This window comes from Sphaeramia orbicularis, chromosome 19, assembly GCF_902148855.1.
Source record: "Sphaeramia orbicularis chromosome 19, fSphaOr1.1, whole genome shotgun sequence".
Taxonomy (NCBI): domain Eukaryota; kingdom Metazoa; phylum Chordata; class Actinopteri; order Kurtiformes; family Apogonidae; genus Sphaeramia; species Sphaeramia orbicularis.
The window spans coordinates 2,461,838-2,473,746 of NC_043975.1; positions in this window are offsets into that span (position 1 = coordinate 2,461,838).

Genomic DNA, 11,909 nt, shown 5'->3' on the forward strand with positions numbered 1-11,909 from the left:
GTTCATTATAGTTTAGTTTTATTTAGTTTTGACCCTTTCATCTCTAATTCTGTTAGTTTTAATTAGTTTTTAGAGCAGGTTTGCTCGTTTTCATTAGTTTTCTTTTTTTTCTAAATGCTTAGTTTTAGTTTAGTTTTAATATTCATTTTAGTTTAGTCGTCTCTTTTCTCTTCTTCTCTGTCGTCGTATTCAAATAAATCCCAGACAGGACTCTGCTGCTTCCTCCCAACTTTAGTCTGCATGTTTCCAGGTAGAGTGGGGACCAGAAGACGACTGGAAACCACAAGTGACGGAACAAAAAGTGTCGTATGGTGCTGCTAGCTAAAATTGCTAGAACAACATTAATCGCTTTCGTACCAATCTAACAATGACAAAGACGAAAACGAAGGGAATTTTATCCATAATTTTTATCCATTTTAGTTTGTTTTGTAAGCACACAATACAGTTTCAGTTATCATTTTTTTTCTTTTAACTGTAGTTTTTATTTATTTCAGTTAACGAAAATGTTTTTACAATTCTAGTTTTCATCATTTTGTTAGTTTTCGTTAACGATCTTAGTAAATCAGGCCCATAGATGCTTATTGTAAGAGTGGCTCAAAATAACAGTCTTATAATCTTTACATCAGCTGATAGCCCTGTTAGCCTAGCCCTGTTAGCCTAGCCCTGTTAGCCTAGCTCTGTTAGCCTAGCTCTATTTTTAGACAGAAAACAGCCACGGTAAAACCAATAGTTGAACTAAAGATCTGTTTGGAATCCAATGAACAACTGTCAAGTTTAGTCTGAACAGTGGATCAACAAACGGCAACTTAGCAACAATAAGAACATCCCATAATAACTTCATACCTCCATCGGCCTCAGAATCAAACTCACCTGTGCAGAAGAATCTGACATTTAACCATTAAACTCCATCCTTTACATTTACAGCTGAGTCCGGTCTGTATTTCTTTTCTTTGACTGAGGGTTGTTTCTTTCGGCTCTCATCCTCAGATCGCTATGTTCTGCTGCTTGACTCTCTACTCCCTCTAGTGGCCAGTACAGAAACATCTTTGGTGTAACGTTTTTAATTATTTTAAGTCATTTTTGCATATTTTAAGGTAGAAATACAACAAACAGATGACCATTACAAGTTACAAGTTAGAAGAACGTTGATATAATTTAAGTACAAGTGCGATTAGAACGTAGACCTGGTGGATGTGACAGGTTCTAATGTTGGCGCGCTCTTCTTCTTCTTTTGTTAATGGTCAGAACATGGCGGCAGAATGTTCCACAAATGTAGAGGTAGAACAATCTAAAAAAAACAAAAAAACTGTGTTTAACATGAAAACACACGAATTAAACAAACAAATTCTGATGCATTTTCTATCGAACTGGAACGAAAACAGGATGAACCACAGCAGTGTACGAACTGATGGTTTAGTCCACAACAGAGGTGGACATGTTTTATCCTGTACCAGCATCAGCTGATCAGTCTGAGCATCAGCTGATCAGTCTGAGCATCAGCTGATCAGTCTGAGCATCAGCTGATCAGTCTGAGCATCAGCTGATCAGTCTGAGCAGCGTCACCTCAGAACATCAGCTGGTGTACAGTCCTGTTCCTCAGACCTGAAGGTTTGGTCTGTTTCACCACTGTTCTCTCTCTCTTTCTCTCTCTCTCTCTCTCCCACCCTCCCTCCCATCTCTCTCTCTCTGCCCCCCCCCCCCCCCCCCAGCAGATGTACAGTCCTGTTCCTCAGACCTGAAGGTTTGGTCTGTTCCACCACTGTTTTCTCTCTCTTTCTCTCTCTCTCTCTCTCCCACCCTCCCTCCCATCTCTCTCTCTCTCTCTGTCTCACCCCCCCCCCCCCCCAGCAGATGTACAGTCCTGTTCCTCAGACCTGAAGGTTTGGTCTGTTCCACCACTGTTTTCTCTCTCTTTCTCTCTCTCTCTCTCTCCCACCCTCCCTCCCATCTCTCTCTCTCTCTCTCTGTCTCACCCCCCCCCCCCCCCCCCAGCAGATGTACAGTCCTGTTCCTCAGACCTGACAGTTTTCTCAGACTGTTCTTCGTCTGTTTTCTACTTTGTTTAAAGGACTTCAAGTGCGTTTATGGAAACACGGCTCCTGTCTGTTTATCTGTCGAAGTCGTGCTGCTTCTTCATCTTCTTCTTCTGCTTCTTCTCGTTTTTTCTGTAAATGTTCAACTTGTTCTTCATCTGTTTTCTTTTCCACTGATAGAGATAAAACCGTTGGAAATAAATTCACTCGTATCTGCAGATTTGAGTCGGTTGGATTTATTCATTTTTACATATTTAGTTGGGTTTTTTTTTTGGTTGTGGGTTTGGTAAAAACACATTTTCTCGTCTGTTTCCATTTGGACGTAAAACCTGGTCGGTCATATTTTTGCCCCGCCCTTGGAAGGTTAGGCCCCGCCCCCTGAAGGTTAGGCAAGAGGGATTGTTTTTGGTTCTGTTGGTTTGTTTACACTTTAGCAGCAAAACTATTGGTTGAATTCACAATAAATTTGGTTTATTTATTGCCAGTGACCCAGAATAGATGTAATTACATTTTGGGGAAAGTACGTCAAAGTTCAAATTTTTGTATGAATTTAAAAAAAAATTTTTTTTCCAATTTTATTTTTTTTTTCTCAGCTTTATTGAAAATATTTAGGTATACAAGGCATACATTTTGAACAAACAAATATCAAGTTGTCAAATAGAAAAAGCATTTGAACAAATAAATTTTAGAAAAAAATGCATAGATTTAAAGACACAAAGCAGAATAGATAAATAATATAAAACAACATATCTAACAAAAATAAATACGTCAGAGTTCAGTCTACTTTAAAGAATTCTTTATAAACTGTCAAGGCGCTAGTGCTCTTTTTTGTTAAAGACAAATTCCAACGATTTAATATGTTTTTCAAATTCCATCAAAGATTTTAAAATTCGGGTGTTTTTTTTTTTTATTTTATTTTTGTGTATATGAAATTTTCCAAATAAAATGATCAAATTTACAATAAATTCTAATTTACAAATGTCATGTTCAAAATATGTAATTACATTTTGAGATGTTAGTTATTTTTTCATTCATTTTAGATATGATATATTTTTCAGTTTCAGACCAGAACTTAGAAGAGTGTTCACACAGAATAAGTGCAGAGTAGTTTCAGGACAAGGACAAAAATTACATATTTCTTCCACGTCAGAAAATTGAGACAAAATAGCGTTGGAGGGAATATACGTGATGTAAAATCTGCAGATGGATAATTCTACTTCTGTTTGTAATCCAGTGTTTATATGTTTGGTGTTTATATGGTCATGTCCAGGCTTTTCCATTTACTTCTAATGGGTGAAATGTGTCTATGCTGATGACATCACACTCATAGATATGATGTCATCAGCTGGATCGATGACAAAATAAGCTACGATACCTGTGAGGGGCGGGGCTTGTTGTGTCTGGAACCACTTATTATTATTATTATTATTATTTTGTACATGTGTTGATAATATGAATGAATTCATGTATTTGACGTCAGATGCGACATGAATCAAACTAATCTGGTAACGTTTGAATGTTTAGTATGTTTTATATGAACTGAACTTTCAGGGGGTTTTTTCTTCTTTTTTTAATGTTTACAGGTTTTGTATGTTGTACATTTCTTTATAGTTTTTTATACGTGTTTTTATGCCTTTGTATTTTTCTTATCCTTTATATTAATACGTTTGACTTTTTTTCACTTATAGCGCTATCTCTTGCTCTCTTCCTCTCTCTCCTCCCCCCTCTCTTTTTCTCTCTCTCCCTCCCCCTCTCTTTCTGTCTCTCTTCCCCCCTCTACCTCCTTCCCTCCCCCTTTCTCTCTCTCTCTCTCCCTCCCTCCCTCTTTTTCTCTTTCTCTCTCTCTCCCTCCCCCTCTCTCTGTCTCTCTTCCCCCCTCTACCTCCTTCCCTCCCCCTTTCTCTCTCTCTCCCTCCCTCCCCCTTTTTCTCTCTCTCTCCCTCCCTCCCCCTTTTCTCTTTCTCTCTCCCTCCCCCTCTCTCTGTCTCTCTTCCCCCCTCTCCCTCCCTCCCCCTTTCTCTTTCTCTCTCTCCCTCCATCCCTCTATCTCTCTCTTTGTCCCCCCCTCCCTCCCCCTTTGACTTTCTCTCTCTCCCTCCCTCTCTCTCTCTGTCTCTCCCCCCTTTCTCTCCCTCCGTCCCTCCCCCCTCTCTCTCTCCCTCCCTCCCTCCCACTTTCTCTTTCTCTCTCTCCCTCCATCCCTCTATCTCTCTCTGTGTCCCCGCCTCCCCCTTTCACTTTCTCTCTCCCTCCCTCTCTCTCTCTGTCTCTCCCCCCTCTCTTTCTCTCCCTCTGTCCCTCCCCCTCTCTCTCTCTGTCCCTCTTCCCCCATCTCCCTCCCTCCCTCCCCCTTTCTCTTTCTCTCTCTGTCCCTCCCCCCTCTCTTTCTCTCCCTCTGTCCCTCCCCCTCTCTCTCTCTGTCTCTCTTCCTCTCTCCCTTCCTCCTCCTTTCTCTTTCACTCCCCCCGTGTCTCTCTTCCCCCTCTCCCTCCCTCCCTCCCCCTTTCTCTTTCTCTCTCTCCCTCCCTCTCTTTCTCCCTCCCTCCCTCCCCCTCTCTCTTTCTCCCCCCCGTGTCTCTCTTCCTCCCTCTCCCTCCCCCTTTCTCTTTCTCTCCCTCCCTCTCTTTCTCTCTCTGTCCCTCCCCCTCTCTCTCTGTGCCCCCCCCCCCCCCCGTTGTTCTTATAAACAGGTGAAGTTCATCTTTTAACTCCATCATAGAACTTGTCGTATTCATTCAGACTCAGTCTTTTGGATGATTTCATGTATTTAACCAGTGACCCTAAACTCAGCGCTGCCCCTGGAGGCCTGGAGTGGATATGCAGTGTAGTTTGTTGTAGTTTTCTGCTTCAGTGCTCTTTTCTCACAGTGCGTTTCCATATTTGCAGCTCTTTAGTGTTTTTGCATCATTTTCCTCTAGTATTTGTTTTTGTCTGTGCAGTGTGTTCTTTAACTCTGCAGATGTTCTGTAGATGAAGTGTGTTTGCACCTGTCACCTTCTGTACTTCCGGGTCAGGACGGGTGTGTTCACCTCAGTGTAAGGCCGATGCAGGATGAACCTGAATATCCAGATCTACTGCATTTGGTTCCAATTAGGCAAAAGTCCTCTGGGATAAATTTGGGGGCGGGATTATAATTCAGGATATTTATGTGTTCCAGGTCCTTTAGGGAAATGTTCCCACAGGTGGAGGAGTGGGTTTAAACCGGTCGTACAAATGTGTTAAATCCTGTCCCTGTGGTGGTTTGTGGTTCTGTCATCAGCACCTGTGTGTGTTTCATTCCATGCTGTTCTTCATGGTTAGCGTCGGTCCATGTCATCCATAGACGCTTTGACCCAAAGGCCAAACTGGTGTCACATACAACCCTTCAGATCCCGTCTTCATAAAAACAGCTCTGACTCCATCAGTTCATTCTGTTCAGTCATGATTATCAACAGAAAAACCACCTCCAGTCCCAGAACTGAACCAACGTTTGGACTTTTACTGCATTTATAACCAGGGGAAACACACGAAAGGATGAAAATGCCTACGTATAGCACGCCAAATGCAACAAACTGGTGTCGCATACAACGCGATTTCATGAGATCAGTTTGTCGTATGTGACGCCAGTTTGTTGCATTTGGCGTGTTATATGTACGCATTTTCATCCTTTCGCGTGTTATTTAACGCCATTTGATGGCGTGTCATTGCACTAGCTTACTCTAAATCTAACCCTAGGTAATCATGCTAATTATAATAACCGCTATAATAACCGCTAACCCTAACTGCTAATTGCACTAGCCGCTGATTGCACTAATTGCTAACCCTAAACCTAAGCCTATGTAATTGCACTAATCACAAACTGCTAACCCTAACCGTGCTAACCGCTGATCGCACTAATCATTAACCCTAAACGTAACCCTTACCCTAAATCTAGCCCTAGGTAATCACGCTAATCGCTAACCGCTAACCCTAATCACACTAGCCGCTGATCATGCTAATCACTGACCCTAAACCTAAGCCTACGTAATCAGGCTAATCGCTAACCGCTAATCCTAACTGCTAATTTTTTCGGTTATTATTTCCTGTGTTTTTTCATTCATTCATTTAATCTTTCATTCATACATTCATTCTTTCATTCATTTAATCTTTTATTCTTTCATTCATTCATTCATTCAATCTTTTATTTGTTCATTTGTTCATTCAATCTTTCATTCATTCATTTAATCTTTTGTTCATTCATTCAGTCTTTCATTCATACATTCATTTTTTTATCATTCATTAATTTTTCATTCATTCATTCTTTCATCCGCTCATTTAATCTTTTATTCATTCATTCTTTCATTAATTTAATCATTCATTTAATCTTTTATTCATTCATTCTTTCATTAATTCAATCATTCATTTCATTCATTCATTTTCTGATCCACTTCCTCCTGTCGGTCAGAACCTCTGATCTTTGAACTCGTCCATTTTTCTGGTTCTAAACTCTGGTGTTTCTTTCATTTTTTCGCTCCACTCGTTTAAATCCAGTGTAAATATTTCATTCCCAGACTCTGAAGCTTTTCTGCTTTTTCCTTTTCTTTTTCATGTATTTACTTTTTCACTCGTTCATCTGAGTGGAACCCGAACCTGGACCCGGTCACAGTTCTGCAGTCTGTTCCTCCTTCATCCTTCAGTACGTTGGTTTTATTCTTACAGTATTGTTTTGGATGGGACAAGTGTGACGGTGTGAATACCGGCTTCTGCTCGGAACGTCTGAACCCTTTGGTGCATTTTTCCCGTTAAGACGTGTGTGAAATACTAATATTCTTCGGATTTACGGGGACAGTTTGACGTGTTCACGGTGCGTTCAGGGTTTTTAGTGCAGTTCATCTGTTTAATGTGAGCTCAGATCCTCGGTGCTGGAGGTGGATGCGTCATAGAAGACAAACACACCTGCTGTTCGACAGGGTTTAGATGGGAGCCAAAATCACAACACCGACCTTTTCAAGATGCAGCCCAGTCTGAGAACATCCACCAGCTGCCAGAAACCAGTAAATACCCCAGTTTAAAACCAGTAAATACCCCAGTTTAATCCACACCTGCCAAAAACCAGTAAATACCCCAGTTTAAAACCAGTAAATACCCCAGTTTAATCCACACCCGCCGAAAACCAGTAAATACCCCAGTTTAACACCAGTAAATACCCCAGTTTAACACCAGTAAATACCCCAGTTTAATCCACACCTGCCAAAAACCAGTAAATACCCCCAGTTTAATCCACACCTGCCAAAAACCAGTAAATACCCCAGTTTAAAACCAGTAAATGCCCCAGTTTAAAACCAGTAAATACCCCAGTTTAATCCACACCTGCCAAAAACCAGTAAATACCCCAGTTTAAAACCAGTAAATACCCCCAGTTTAATCCACACCTGCCAAAAACCAGTAAATACCCCAGTTTAAAACCAGTAAATACCCCCAGTTTAATCCACACCTGCCAAAAACCAGTAAATACCCCAGTTTAAAACCAGTAAATGCCCCAGTTTAAAACCAGTAAATACCCCAGTTTAATCCACACCTGCCGAAAACCAGTAAATACCCCAGTTTAATCCACACCTGCCGAAAACCAGTAAATACCCCAGTTTAATCCACACCTGCCGAAAACCAGTAAATACCCCAGTTTAAAACCAGTAAATACCCCCAGTTTAATCCACACCTGCCGAAAACCAGTAAATACCCCAGTTTAACACCAGTAAATACCCCAGTTTAAAACCAGTAAATACCCCAGTTTAACACCAGTAAATACCCCAGTTTAACACCAGTAAATACCCCAGTTTAACACCAGTAAATACCCCAGTTTAATCCGTGCCTCCACAGAAACAGGAGTTCCAGTTGAATGTTTTTTCAGTCGATGTAAAACAGACATAATTCAACAGCGTTAGTGGTATTTCAGATCTGTGGAGGTCACGTACTCTGTAGGCAACGAGCTGTCAATCACACCTGTCAATCACACCTGTCAATCACACCTGTCAATCAAAGCCAACACAGCAGTAAAGCTTCCATTCACTTTAACCCTTTCATGCATGAATTATAAAAAAAAAAATCTAGATTTTATTTTCAACATTTGGCTAAAGTTGAAATACATTTTTTTATTATTATTAATTATTTATTTATTTTTTGAAATTTTCAGGAAATGTTGTTACCAGCACGAGGAACAAATGATCGGTGGTGGTGGTCGGGGGGGGGGGGGGGGGGGTTCAGTAAACCATAGAGTGGACTTCCTGTTGGCTTTAGGGTTTGGTCCCCAGAGGCTTTTTTGTTTGTCTGGACCTGATATGTGTTCTTAGTTAATTTGGCTCATTTAGGTCAAATTTCACACAGTAGTTTATTTATTTAATTTTGGAGGATAATGGGTACTATTGTGAAATTTCTGACAAAGCATTGAAATTACCGTGGCTACATCATTAAACAAAGGTCTGAAGATGATGCTGAGTGGGTTAATTTTTGTTTAAATACAAAAATAGGCCAAAAAAGTCCTATTTAATACAAAACTGTGGACTTCCTGTTGGGTTCAGGGTCACTGTTTTGGTAACGTTTCATCACAGTGAAACTCACCAAAGTTAAAGTTGATCAGGTTTATTTCATTGGACCAGATTTATTGCGGTGCTATTGTGTAATTTCTGGCAAAGCATGGAAATGACCGTGGCTACATCGTTAAACAAAGGTCTGAAGACGGTGGTTCCCAACCTTTTTTGTCTCCTGACCACATTTTAACATCACACATTTTTGGCGACCCCAGACATTCAAACCGGAGACATTTTATTTGCTAAAATTAATGTGTTGTTCGTGTAATAGTTTGCTCTAATATGTTGCAAATAAACATTAATTTTAGGCAACATTTAGGCTATATACTGTACATTTTTATAAGTGAGTTTTAATTTTTTATCAATTACTAGAAATGTCAGGCGACCCCATTTGAATTCCAGGCGACCCCACATGGGGTCCCGACCCCAAGGTTGAAAAACACTGTCTTAAGTTGATGTTGATTGAGTTGATATTTGTTTAAATACAAAAATAGGCCAAAAAAGTCATATTTAAGCCAAAATTGTGGACTTCCTGTTGGGTTTAGGGTCTGGCTCGTGTGTCTGGTTCTCATGTGTCTTGGTCTGATCCAACATAGTAGAAGATTTGTTTGAATTTTTCCAACGGCCACACCCCAAACCCATGGAATATCCAACCGTTTCCTGGTGTTGATGCAGTTTTTGGGCAGTCTGAGCTCCTGCAGGTGTGGTTCTCCAGCTGCTTTAGACCCATGATCCCAGAAACAAACAAACAAACAAACATGGTGTGTTTTAAGTGGTCCGGTCATCAAACTGTCAGTGGAAGCAGACGCCCACGCTGGACTCCAACGGTGTGGATCTGAGTGGAAAGTGTGTGTTTTTGGCCCTGATGTTCTTATGTGTGTGTGTTTTCCTCCTCCTCGTCTTCTCTCATATTAAAACTGTCAAATCATTTTGACAAGAAAATGTTTTCTCCAGAAGCATCGCTCAGTGTTTCACCAACAAATTACCTGTCAAAGCGCTTCATTCAGTGAGTGTGTGTGTGTGTGTGTGTGTGTGTGTGTGAGTGTGGTAATTGTGGAGTAAATTCCTCCAGATGTCTGGTCGCTCGTTCACAGACGTCGTCGTCGTTTTCTCCTCCCGGATCCAAATGCAGCTTTTAGCCTCCTCATTTGTATTCAAACACTGGCTACGGAAGCTGTGTGCGTGTTGTAACAGCTAACATTGTCTTATAATTATCATTTCAGTCATTACCAGTTGGGATGCTGCTGTTGCCATGGCGACAGCTGTGGTCCTGATGCTGCAGCAGACACTGTAAATAGAATCTCCCTGTTACAGTGTCGAATAGCGCCCCCTGAAGGCGTCACGTGTCACCGATCTCTGCCTGAGAATGAAACTGTCTCGACCCGAATTAAAAACAGTATTTGTGTCAATTCAGCTTAAACATACGAACATGTAAGTGTGTGTTCAGTGATTATATTTATCAGTGTATATCTGAGAAAATAGATGGAATAAATTAAATATTGGATGTTGAGCTTTCTCACTGAAGCGTGTTCACTTTGATTGTTTTTATGCAAATGACTTCAAATCTGTTGACCAAGCAGAGTGTGTGTGTGTGTGTGTGTGTGTGTGTGTGTGTGTGTGTGTGTGTGTGTGTTCATCGTTAGTCGACACTGGTGGATGTGGGTCTGCGTTGGTGCTCACTTAACTTTTCTCCCATTTTCTCTCATATAAGCGTTATATTTATAACAAACGACCTGAATTATATGTCTAGTTCTTCTTTGTCATTGTTTAAACAGTTAATAGACTTCGAAAACTCCTTCATATTTTATTGATAGATAATAAAACATCCACTGAGCCATAGACGGAAAAAAAATGATCGAAAAATGATGAAAAACAGATGAAGCCAAAGTGTCAAAGATGAAACTCATGTAAAAGGGATAAGAAGAAGAAAATGGTAAAAACAAATAAAATGCATGAAGATGAAAAAAAAAAAGATGAAATGATGTAAAGGACGACAAGATGGACATGACATAAAGGTGTCGTATGTAGGATTGTGGCCAAAACTGGTCCTGCAATCCCATTCAGATACTGCAGAGGTGGTCTCCTCTGCTCCTAGGGGTTACCAGATCCAACATGAGCGTCTACTGGTGTTTCCACGAACCCTGTCCACCACACCATCAATTTCATACAAAAAAATCCTCACCAGACTGATTCTGCATCAGTTTAATATAGAATAGAACAGGATAAACGTCCTGAACATGCCAAAGTTTGAGAAGATTCAGGAGATAGAGGAAAGATAAATGAGCCGCAAGTTTACCTTTTACTGCAGCGAAGTACAAGTGGCACGGATGGGTACCACCCCCCCACCCCCCCACCCCAGTACTATAAGAAACCGGCCGACCCCTGACTCCACCCCCCACCCCACCCCCGGCCAAACCACGGACACGGGACTACTGACCCCCCCCACCCTTTGGGATTACACACCACTACAAGAGGTCACTTCCACAGAAAACACTGAACTACAAGGAGCTACCATGGACAGAGACTAGTCCTACAGCAGTACCCGGTCTGTTCACCAGTACCCGGTCTGTTCACCAGTACCCGGTCTGTTCACCAGTGCCTGGTCTGTTCACCAGTACCCGGTCTGTTCACCAGTACCCGGTCTGTTCACCAGTACCCGGTCTGTTCACCAGTGCCCGGTCTGTTCACCAGTACCCGGTCTGTTCACCAGTACCCGGTCTGTTCACCAGTACCTGGTCTGTTCACCAGTACCCGGTCTGTTCACCAGTACCCGGTCTGTTCACCAGTACCCGGTAGAAGACACCGCTGGTCTGGGACCGGGTGCAGACGGTGGTCCCGGCTCTCAGTAGTTCTTATGGTGGTCAGTCTAAGGCAGAGCTGGCGTCGGTCTTCAGTTCTTCTCCTCTTTCAGTCGTCTCCATGTTTCTAAATCATCTCCTCCAGATCCTTGTTTAGTTTCTCTCTTTGTCTCTTTGTCGTATTTGTTCATAATCCCTTTAGTCCTTCTGGGTTTCTTCAGGTCACACATTTGTGCTCATAAATGTTCAGCTGCAGCTCAGTGGAACTGCCAACCTGGATGAACTAAGGTACTGACTCTGTGATTGGCAGACAGGTGATGGGCGGAGCCTGACACCAAAACACACAATGACATCATAAACATCATTTGGGGGCTGACACTGAGCTTTAAATGTGAATCTTCTGTCTGGAACTACGACTGTCACTGAGATCAGGATTGAAATGAACAGGATTCCTTCATGTCTGTGACCGGACCATTTTAGAACGACTGAGAACAGAATTCACACAGACTGCACCTTTAAGAGAAAACTGATGGAAT